This window comes from Dipodomys spectabilis, unplaced genomic scaffold (assembly GCF_019054845.1).
Source record: "Dipodomys spectabilis isolate Male_0828 unplaced genomic scaffold, ASM1905484v1 ptg000055l, whole genome shotgun sequence".
Lineage (NCBI taxonomy): Eukaryota > Metazoa > Chordata > Mammalia > Rodentia > Heteromyidae > Dipodomys > Dipodomys spectabilis.
Window position 1 is genome coordinate 1291768 of NW_024870732.1, and position 9995 is coordinate 1301762.

A 9995-nucleotide genomic window follows, 5' to 3' on the forward strand; every position below is an offset into this window, starting at 1 on the left:
TGTTACCACTGCTGGTATTTGTTTCCGTAAATATGAACCGTTTTATATAAGATACCAAATCAATCTATTTGCAGTAGCTAGATTAGGACTTAAATGTTAGTGGGTGATAAAATGGCTCCTTTGTTGAATGTTAGGAAGAGATGTAGGTAGTCCATGAAAGGGAGATTTTGTTGTTGTTGTTGTTCGAGGGGCTTGAAGTCTGGACTTGGACACTGTCCCTGAACTCTTCAACTCAAGGTGAGTGTTCTACCACTTGAGTGACAGTGCCACTTCTGGTTTTCTGATGGTTAAATGGAAATAAGAGTCTCAGGGTCTATCCTGCCCAGGCTGGTTTTGAACTGTAGTCCTCAGATCTCAGCTTCCTGAGTAGCTAGGATTACAGCTGTGGGCTACTGACACCAGGTAAAAATGGGGGAGTTTTAGAAATGAAAATCCACCTCTTCACCTGTGTCTAAACCTCAGATATTACTATTAGAACACTTCACTTTCACCTCATTTCATCAGACATTTTAAATTTTCTCTTTTCTTTCATGTGGGAATACTGCAGTCAATATCAACTCAGCTGGGGGACTGGATCAATTGTATGGTAATTGTTAGCACCTAATTTAAGAACTTTTACATCAGAAGAAATGAAACCCTCACTTGGAATAATTGTTTTCTCCTTTTATTACAAATCTGTGCTTGATTATTCCCTAATGTGATATTGGACTTCCTAATAGAGTGATGAAATTTTCTTTATTTTCAACCTTCTCCCACATGTGGTCAAATATTTAAGAATTCAAAGATTTGCACTGAAAATTGATTAAGCTGACTTCTAAGAAAATGTGCATTTCTGGAATTTGGTCTTCTGTCATGTTCTTACATGCACAAGCTTTCTATGATTTATTTGTACTACAAGGAATTCTACTTTCCAATCTTTGTGTGACCAATTTTAGTCTGATCAGTCTTTCTGATCCTCTCTCTGGAGTCTCATTTGAGTATTACTCATAAAAAAGATATTAGTTATCAGCTAAATGATTCTCAGCTTCTGTTTTTTGCCTGACTTCTTGTAGGCTGTGATAGCAACCCTGCCTGACTGTGCTTACTGGAATGTGTGTGTGTGTGTGTGTGTGTGTGTGTGTGTTTTGTTTTAGATATCTAGGATTACTATTCAAGGTAGTAGTTTCTCTGGGCCCCTGTGATCCCCTGGCCTAGAGTCAATGAGTTATACTCCTTAGGATACAAAGAACAACTGACTAAATTCCTCTTAATTGTCTCAAAATGAGGCAATCAGGCATCCTTGCAAAGCCATCAATAATGCTTTGTAACCACTTACAGAAGTCGTCTATCAAGATGGCTTTTCAAAGTTGAAATATTCATTTCTAAGTAGGCACCATAAAGCAGATCACATTCCTGGGATCAGACTTTTGGAAGGAAGGTTCCCCTTCCTTCTGTCTCTTATGATAGTTCAAACCATAGTATTCTTCAGTTGTGGCCTGCCTGGAGCACATATTCCCAAGAATATTCTGTAAATATGGGGTAAATACTTGTCTACTACAGACTGATTTATCTTGCTTTTATCTGTTGTTATTTTCATTACTTCAAACACATGGATAATTTATGTTGGGATTAGACAAAGGATTAATGGAATAAACATTCAGTTTACTTTCATATATCCAATATAATACACTTAACCCGTAATGGACAAATAAATTCAACTCTAGAAACAATGTCAGGAATATAAAATAAGCTTTAATACGTATAATCTGGCACACATAAACCATCATCTACAGAAAAATTCAGTCTCTCTGTAAATATTTATTTGGTATGAAATAATAAAAATTTAATTAATGAATATCACTTTTAATTATCATCTGAAATAGTCCTCGTGTATATAATTGTAAATAATTTTATAAATGTCACCTAGACAAGAATTTAACATGCATGTAGAAATCAAATTTCCACAATTCAAGCTATATGAGAGGGATCATACCCTCGTGTACTATGTGGTGTGAATTTTGCCACAGTGCTGAACCCTTCCAAATAATACCAAGGGTCATGTGTAATAATTTATTATTTGATGTTAAGATGATTGCTAAGTGTAGAATACACTTTGAATTATTACATTAACTCACAGAAATGAAGCAATGATTTGTTATTTGTTTAAATTCTAATGCTTCTCAATTTTACAATTCATTAAATATATTATTAAAATTATTTTCACTTTCTTCTTTTCTATAGCTGATGAAATTAAAATTATATATTAAACATTCAATGTTTAGAAATCAATAATAAGTAAACTATTATTAAAATGATATACTATTAAACTGTGATTTGAATTATATTTCTAACAAATTGTGATGTAAACAAGTCAATAGAATTAAGGGTGATCATTTTTAAACTTAGCAGCTTGTTATCGTGGGGCCTGAACTCTGGGCCTGGGCGCTATACCTCAGCATTTCAGCTCAAGGCTAGCGCTCTACAACTTGAGACCCAGCACCACTTCCAGCTTTTTTCCTTTTGCTTATGTGGTGCTGAGGAATCGAACCCAGGGCCTCAGGCATACAAGGCAAGCATTCTAGCACTGAGCCACCTTCCCAGCCCAGCAGCTTGTTATTTGTTTCCTAATTGTGTCATTTGTTATTCTTGGTCCAAGTCATCTCTTCATCTTAATTGTTTAGTTTTCTATTTTATCTCAATTGGTTTGCTGATTGTGCATTTTGTTTTCCCTTTTTAATGACTGACATGAGGCTGAAAATCTGTATGCTAGTTTATTACTTCCTACATTAAAGTCAAATTGCTGTTCTCCACAGCTGTTCTACTCTATGATACTACAGTATTTCCCCCACTCCCATCTCCTGTATTGCTGCTCTCATATATTTTATTTTATTTTTTATTTAAATTTTATTGTCAAGGGATATAGTTACATAAGTAAGGTAATTAATTTATTTCTTTTCTAACTTGTTAACCTTTCCCCTATTTTTCTCTCTCTTCACTCCCAATGCCCCCCCCAAGATTATTTACAACATATTGACTTGTGATTACCACTGTTGCATAGGTTCCCCCTTTGTCCTTTGTCTCACCATTTTCTTTTTTTTTTCTTTCCCTTCCCTAGTTCAGATCAACATATTTAAAATACCCAGGGTATCAAAATCAAATGCAGTGACTACAGGGGATAAACCATAGGTGGGGAAAACACAAAAGCATAAAAAGAAATCACAGTACATTAAGAACAACAACAACAAAGAACATGTCTTGGAGTTCATTTCACTTAGAATCACCTTATACAATCATATGTACATAGCTATTGAACTATTCTGCTCATCTACTAAGATTATCCTCGATGTACACAATAATGCTCCTCTATTACCCAGTAATCACACTTCTGGGCATATAACCAGGTGATCACAAACAAGGCCACAGTAAAGCTACTACTGTGTATCACAGTAATATTTACCAAAAATGACACACACACTCACACACACACACACACACACACACACACACACACACGCACCGATAAACCCACATGGAAAACTATGCCTCAATCACAAAGAATGTGACCACCTCATTTGTAAGGAAATGGAAGATCTTGGAAAAAATCATATTAGTGAAGTAAGCCAGATTTAAAGACACATAGGTCCCACGGTTTCCTTTATTTGTAATAATTAGTTTACATGAATGATAATCTCATGTATTTTAATTTGACATTTTGTTCTATGTTGAGCGTGCAACATTATTGCTATATTTTTTGTTATTATTTCTGCAAATAGGCAGATATACTTAAAGAATTACATTCATCTTATCCATTATTGAAGGAAGAACAACTAAAAGAGTAACCACTACTAGGAAGAACAACTCCTACTTACTTAGCTTCATTCCTATGTAAGACCAATGTTGTCCCCTGTATCCTCATGTTGTACATTACAACTCTATACCTGGTCATAATGTATATCTAGTATCTTATGCATTGTGAACTAAATGCCAGAACTAAATGCTTTACTTTAAAAAAAAATTCTGTCAATGTTTGAGGATGGTTTGTGTGTGTGTGTGTGTGTGTGTGTGTGTGTTTACAAAGATCAGAACATAACATTTTTCTTCATTTCGAATACATCTTACAGGTCATTGCAAGTTGTGGCTAATGGGAGCAGTCTCTTGTTATTTTAAGGATGAAACAGAAAAAGATATTTGTGCATGTAACACAGTTGCTTTATTAGTATCGTTGAACACTGAACTTCGATTTACATCTTGGCTGTTGTTGTGAATAATGTGAATAACAATGAACTACAGATATATTTACGAGTTACCCAGAGAGAAATAATCACATGATTGGTGGGTCAGATGATATTTCAAGTATGATTTCTTTAGAAAACTGCATACTACTTTCTACAAGGAGAATACTAACCTGGATTTTGTCCAAGAGTAGAAAATTTCTTTTTCTTCACACTCTCACCAACACGATTAACTTTTATTCAAAAGGGAATAAAGGGCAAGTTTTTACTATCTTCAGTACCCTAGACTGGCTTAAGACCAAAATCCAACCGCCTAAATGCTTGGAATTACAAACTTTTACCACCACACCTGGTTCCTTTGATTTTTTTTGATAAGAGTTATAATAGATATAAAGTAGTATCATAGTAATTTTGAATTACATTTCTCTAATGACTTCTTCTCACAGCATTAAGCCAGCACAGAAGTTGTATTAAACACAACTGTGTAAACCCACTGGTGATATAGAGGGGTTTATGGAAAACATGTCTATTCGAACTTTTGTCCATTTTTAATCAACTTTTTTGTTAATCTCATCTTTAATCTCTCTATACAAAAATAATTAATTCAAGGTAGTAAAAAGGAAAAAATTAAGCAACTCCTAACATTTTTCAATTTTCAATAACATGATATTGCTTAAATCATTTTCTGTTTATGCTTGAGACTATATAACAATTTAGTTAGACCTTTTACATATCTATATGTATTTTATTTATTTTACATTGATTGCTCTTTCCAAAGCCTGCGTGTCTAATTTTGGTTTCTTTCAGTCTTAAGAAGTTCAGATTTCAAACTCAAGAATAAATGGATGTAAGCAAACAAAAAAATACAGTTCCTCTCATCTGATAATGCCTCTACAAGAATGAGAAAAGAGTTCATCATTCTAAGGACACTTAATTCTTAAGATAACATTTGCTATAATGCTAATGTTATTACCATTTGAGTGTTGGGAAAAATTGTAATTAAAGGCACTAAGTGCATGGCCCAAGACACACACTGAGGAAGGAAATGAGTCAAATTTTCCAAAAGTCTTCCAGCAATACACAAAAGGTAGATAAATTCTCTCCATTCACTGATACTCTCAATTCAATATTCATACTGTCCAAGAAATAATAGCATAGCAATTACTGCCCATGGTAATTGTTTTCTGTTACATTTTGTCTTCAACACAGACTGTGTTGGTGACATTGTGTTATCATGCACAGAGCTGAGCTTATAAAATATGGTCCAAAGAAAGGCAAATTTCTTCTGTCCCATAGTTCCAGTATCATTTTTAAAAAGTACTAAATCTTTTAAATGTCATCACTTACTGTATTTTAATAATTCAAGAATGAAAAATTTCACATATAATCACTCCAAAATGCTTTAAGACTAGGAGATGATAAAACAGGCCTCTGTGAAGTAAATTTTCTTCTACTTTTAAAATTATTCTGAAAGCCTGGTACTGGTTTGTCACACCTGTAATCCTAACTACTCGGGATACCTACTAAGGAGCCTGAGATTTGTGGATAATATTGGGAAGCCAACAGGACAAAATAAATTCATGAGATTATTTTTCAAAATTTTAACGAAATAGCAAAGGGCCAGGAATGGAGATGTAGCTCATATAATAACTCACCAATCTAGAGAGAAAGACGTAGCGAGATGTTGAAGCCCTGATTTCAAACTCAGAGCATGCCAACACACAGGAATGCACACACACTCACTTTTTCAAAATATCTTCATATCAGTGTTTTGCATTAATTTCTTTGTTAATGATATTATATGGGTAAAATGGGCGTCATAAACTCTTCCATCTCAAAACATTTTTATACATTTTTGTTGTAAAAATACTGTACAGAGGTGTTATAGTTATATGAGCAAAGTAATAAATACATTTCCTATCAAGCATTGTTACCTCCTCCTTTGTTTTACCCCCACGATTCCTTCCCTTACACCTCCACAAGTACACTCCTCATACCCCAAAGCCCCACCAAATGTCCCTAGCCTAAATTGTAAAGTTCGTTTTTCAAAATAATGTCTTGTGCATCTATTGTTATACAATGGGTCAAACTGAATTCCTATTTAAGCATGTTGTTTTTTTCCTTTCCCTCCCCAAATTAGAGAAGTGTACATTCAAGATGCAGGTGCACCAACATCAAATAAAGTGAAAACAGGGTTATACTGTTGGGGAGGAACGTATAAAAAGGAAAAACAATCATGTCGTACATTATAAATATGTGAGAAACAACCGCAAGAAAGAAAAAAAACACTTGTGTCTCTATCTTGGGGGTTATTTAGCTTAACATCAACTTATCTAGTCATATACACATAGGCTTTCAACTTTTCTGCTTATCCTAGACATATACTAGTTATTGCAAATAAGGGATACCATGGGACCTATGTTTCTTTGGACTTGGCTTACATCAGTTAATATAATTTTTTTCCAAGTCTTTCCATTTCCTAACAAATTGAGCGATGTCATTCTTTCTGATGGAGGCATAGAATTAATATACATACATATATATATATATATATATATATAGTATATGTGTGTGCGTGAGTGTGTACACACAAATACACACAGAACATTTTCCTTTTTTGTTTTTTAGAGCAACTTATTTTTCCACCTTCATCATTTTTTCAAATGTTTTTATTGTGATTAACTGGTTACAAATTTCCCAAATTTCACAATATTGTGGGATAGTGATGCTTAGTTTAAGTCACAAACACATTCTAACTTCGATGGAGCAAATTGTCTATTATGGTCTACAACATTTATCAATTCTATGAGCTTTGCAATAGAGTTATTTCTTCCATATGTAAATTTTTTGTTTTGAAATATGTATATTTCTTTTGTATTGCATAGCGTCAGCTGTTCCCTCTTTCCCACTTGTTCCCTCCCTCCCTCCAGTGACATTGAGTTGCTTAGTTCATTTTGGTCAATGTCCAGTGCAGCTGATGGATCCCACTGTTGTATGTTTTTCCCTGATTCCTTCTAGTTCTGTGTCATCCTCCTGGTTTTCCTTCAGTGTGCACATATGAAGGGGAGAATGGGGTTATTTAGTAGTGATTCGACCAGATGAGTGGAAGTTCTTGGTTTCTTAAGTGTTGTTAATTTTGGCATATCACCTTACATTTTGGATTTAACATCTGCTTATCACGGAGACCATGTGCCATTTGTCTCTTTGCTTTTGGCTTAACTCACTCAACATGATTTCCTGTAGCTTGATTGATTTCCCTACTAATGCCATTATTTTGTCCTTTCTAATGGCTGGAAAATATTCCGTTGTGTATAGTTACCACAGTTTTTTGATCCATTCATCTCTGGTGGGACATATGGGTTGTTTTCATATCCTGGCTATTGTGAACAGTGCTGCAATAAACATGGAAGTGCATTTGTCCTTGAATATTGGTACCTGTTGTTCAGGATAGATGCCTAGAAGTGGTATGAGTGGGCCATAAGGAAGGTCAATATTTATCTTTCTGAGGACTCACCAGACTGCTTTCCAAAGTGGTTGTGTAAGTGTACATTCACACACACACACACACACACACACACACACAGAGAGAGAGAGAGAGAGAGAGAGAGAGAGAGAGAGAGAGAGAACATTTTCTTGATCCATTCTTCTACCTGGCAGCATCAGGGTTGGTTCCATATCTTAGCTATGGAAAATAATGCTACAATAAACATTGTTGTGTTGGTAGTTTTAGTATGGACTGGTTTGTGATCATTTGGGAGAATGCCCAAAAGTGGGATTGCTGTATAATAGGGAGCTCTATGTGGAGTCTTTTGAGGAACCTCCAAACTGCTTTCCAAAGTGGATGAACAAGTTTACACTCCCACCAAGAATGCAGTAGGCTTCCCTTCTGGCCATATCCCTTCCAGCATCTGTTGTTGTAAAAATATGGAATGATTGACTAATTTGTGTATCATCCTTGTGCAGGGACCATGTTAATCTTCTCTGTATGTTCCAATTTTAGTGTATGTGCAGCCAAATTGAGCACAAAACATTTTTTATATATAAAGAGTAATTGATTTTCTTAAACTAGACAATTCAACAAAAATAAGTTCAAAAGAATTGTGAAATTTTAGAACCATGTGTTTCTTACATAAGCACACATTTAAGAATAAAGTCAAGATTGACATATCAAAAACAAAATAATTCCAGATATTTGTTGTTCATGAGATTTGTAGGAGGAGGAATTCAATTATTCTACAAAAGGCACTTGTCATAATGATCATTGCAGCAAATGTTAAGGTTTGTTAAAAGTTTTAATGTTTTAAATATGTTTAATTTTGGGATTTGCTTATATGTGGCAAAATTAAGACTGTTTGGCAGGTCATAAAAATTTTTGATAAAGTATATAATATTTCTGGTAGCATGTACTAGTAAATATGAACATTTCAGATTTTATAGAAACTTTACTAATGAGAAGTTGTAAAGACTGTGTAAAGAAGCAGAGTGAAGGGTTAAGATTTTAAGTACACAGTTTCTGTTAAATCTTTAGGGCTCCTTTACGTTATATGTTAGTGATGAACAAATAATGATATAATCCACATACAAATGATGAGATGAACTATAAATAGTAATCTTAGTGAATAAATTTAAAGGCTACTTATAGCTTTATCCAGTTTTAAATGTACAGGAATATGAGAAAATAGTAAACTCTACTATGTACACTTCAAATACTGAAAACCCTGGTAATTGTTTTGTTTTTTATTTTAGTAATCATTAATATTTAATTATTGTTTTCTTTATTTATAGCATTTTTCCTTGTTGTAATATAATACAACTTTTTGTGAGTCATGATTAAGAGGTACTTTGAGAATATTATTGGGATGGCCACACAATTTTTCATAGGTGCATGTGAATTTACAAAGAGCAAAACTAAAAACAAAATATTGATGAAAAATTATATCAAGTAGAGTCTGAATCAGGAGTGTTGATAAATGTCCACACCTAAAATCTTAACCCTAGGCTGGAGCATCTTATTTAAATATTGTTGAGAATTTCAAGACTTCCTTTATTTAGGGCCCTTAGAAGTATGTACAGCATACATGTGTACAAAGCCAGTGACAACAGGCAAATATGACTAAGTTTCCCCAAAAACAATCTATGAAGTCAGTAGTTATCTTCCCAAACAGATGAAAAAATGTGTCCAAAATGATTCAGTGCACCTACATTTGTGGAGTTATTTAAGTTATGGATTCTTTGTTAGACATATTCTTTTCTTTTAAAAATTGTCAAATATTAGTTTATAATAAACTTTGTCTAGTATTTCTTGGTTCAAAACAGAAATCTTGATACAGTTGATGTCACTTGGCTTTCTTACTATCTCAGTTCAAAGCCAACCTAGGCAGGAAAGTCTGTCACATTCTTATCTGTAACCAAACACCAAAAACGCCAGAAGTGGAGTTTGGCTCAAGTAGTAGAGTCCTAGCTTTGGGGGAAGTTGGCCAGGGAAGACATTTCTTCAGGGATATGGTACAGCCTCTGAGTTCAAGCTCCAGAACAAGGACAAACTAAACAAACAAACAAGAAAAAAATGCACATATTTCTTTGGGAACATCCATAAAGCACTGGTTTGAGAACAGACTTCTTTTGCTGATCATACTCACTGAATCCTGCTTTTTTGGAATACTAATTGCGCTGGAGAATTCAGGACAAGACTAAATGAATTAATAAGTGACTCCTGCAACAACAGAATCATCTCAATAGTGAAATATCCATGCATAAGACAAATTAAAACCTCCAAGTCTTTGT

General features: G+C 34.2%; 1 non-coding gene across 1 annotated transcript; it reads right to left on the bottom strand.

The window, feature by feature from the left end:
• Positions 1 to 8129: 8129 nt before the first annotated feature.
• On the bottom strand, positions 8130 to 8235 carry LOC122108307. The gene has a single exon (XR_006147531.1). It is a non-coding gene; the product is annotated as a U6 spliceosomal RNA (small nuclear RNA).
• Positions 8236 to 9995: the final 1760 nt, after the last annotated feature.